Genomic DNA, 2,130 nt, shown 5'->3' with positions numbered 1-2,130 from the left:
GTTCCTCTTTTTCCACAACCTCTCCAGCATCTGCTCTCACCTGAGTTTTTTATCCTAGCCATTCTGACCAGTCAGAGTTCTAAGACATTGATAGATAAGTTTTCTGTCTATTATTTTTAAAATTTTTTCTTAATTATTTTATTTATTTATTTATTTATATCTCAAATGGTGCCCCCTTCCTGGTCTTCCCCCCACTAATCTCCTATGCCTCTTCCCCTCTTGCCTCTAGGGGGGTGCTGCTCCGCCCACGGATCCACCCTTCCCAACTCACCCCTTTAGCATCCCCTTGCTCTGGGGCATCAAGCCTCCACAGGACCAAGTGCCTCCTCTTCCATTGATACCAGATGAGGCAGTCCTCTGCTACATATGTAGCAGGAGCCATGTACTGACCCATGTATACTCTTTGGTTGGTGGTTAGTTCCTGGGAGCTTCAGTTGGGGTGAGTGTCCAGTTAGTTGATACTGGAAGAGTTAGGTGAAAGACTGAATGAGCTGAAGGGGATTGTAACCACATAGGAAGAACAACACTATCAACTAACCAGACTCAATATTCTAAGCAAACTCTTGCTTTCAATACACCCCTTCCTTCAATCCAATGGCAACTTCACAACACCTTGGAGATAGGATACACATTATTTTGTCAGTATGATAGTCTCTTCTTTGTAGAAAGGATGTTTTGTCAGTAGGGAAATGAAATCAGTACATATATGATACTATAGTAACATAGAGGATTCTTACTTCCTATTGAAATGAACAGATTTATTCAGTATCAAATATTATAGAAGTAGATTATATAACATCAGGTCATTTTTACATTAAATATACTGTACTGAAGATAGATTTTTCCCCATGAAAGTCTTGAGGGAAGATAATGATCCTCTAACCACTGGCTTTAGTAGTAACTACATAAGTTCAAAGGGTTGAATGAAGCTTAGTAGATGCTACCATGGAGAAAATAAACTAATTATTTTGGATGAAATCAAGGAGCAATATACATCTAGGGATTAAAAAAAAATGGAATAATGTTAACCAATATAAAGTTAGTCTGAAAATATGTGCTAATTCTTTTCAACTTTGTTGTTTTAAGTAAAATAAACTCTTTGACAGTATTATATTGCACACAAAAATTTAGAGTTAGATAGTCAAATAAGTTTATTTGGCCTAATGCTTTAGTATAAAAAGATACATTGTTCCTTCTCTAGGAAAACCTCACCAGAGAAATTACTTCTTTGCACTGAGGAAATATTTGTAAATTGGTGAATTCTAAGTGGAATTTGTAAACTTAGAACTTATTGACAATCTAGAATTCAATAGCTTTTAAGCCTCTTTATCTGTTTATACACAGATCCAATGACATTTTAACTCTGTCATTTTTTCTTTGAAAAAGTTTCTGTGTGTATATCAATCATGAGTGAACAAATTATTTTTGTTTAATTATCTAATTAGATACATATTAAAAATATTATTTTCACATTTGTGTTTTTATTTTTTCACTTGAACAAAGATATTATAGGGGAAAGTTGGCATAATTAATGTTATTTGCAAGAAACTATATTGACAACTTTGGGATTAGCAGCTGTGGACTTCATGTGGCATTTCACTTATTTGTGTTTTCCCAAGGTATACCAAGAAAGAATTACCTGAAAATCAGTTGAGTTTAGTGATTTCAAGTTACATCATTGGTACAGGTACATTTTCAGGACAAATAGTTCACTGCTTCTTACTTGTGATTCTTTGTTGGGACATCATAAGAACAAATACTACTTGATAGAAATTATTTGTCCACAGCTTCAAGGACCCTCAATGGCAAATGACACCTTTTCTTGGGGCACTGTATCCAATAAGGTAAGAGCTGTTACTACAGAAATATATCTTCAATAAAAGTATACATATCCAGAAACCTAACGAATGAGCAACCACTTATTCCATGTTATCCTTCAACTATGTAGAGATAATTCAGTGAAAGAGAACATTCATAGTGGGTAATTATCCTAACATGGAAAATTGACAATAGGGAACTTATACACTTTCATCTAAGTCCCCAAGTTAAAACAGGATCCTTGCAAGTTAGGAGGAGGAATCCTTGCATCTGGTGAGGTTTTTGCACACAATTTTGGAATGGCAAATGATT

Source organism: Mastomys coucha, chromosome X (genome assembly GCF_008632895.1).
Source record: "Mastomys coucha isolate ucsf_1 chromosome X, UCSF_Mcou_1, whole genome shotgun sequence".
Classification (NCBI taxonomy): domain Eukaryota; kingdom Metazoa; phylum Chordata; class Mammalia; order Rodentia; family Muridae; genus Mastomys; species Mastomys coucha.
This window is presented reverse-complemented; position numbering follows the sequence as displayed.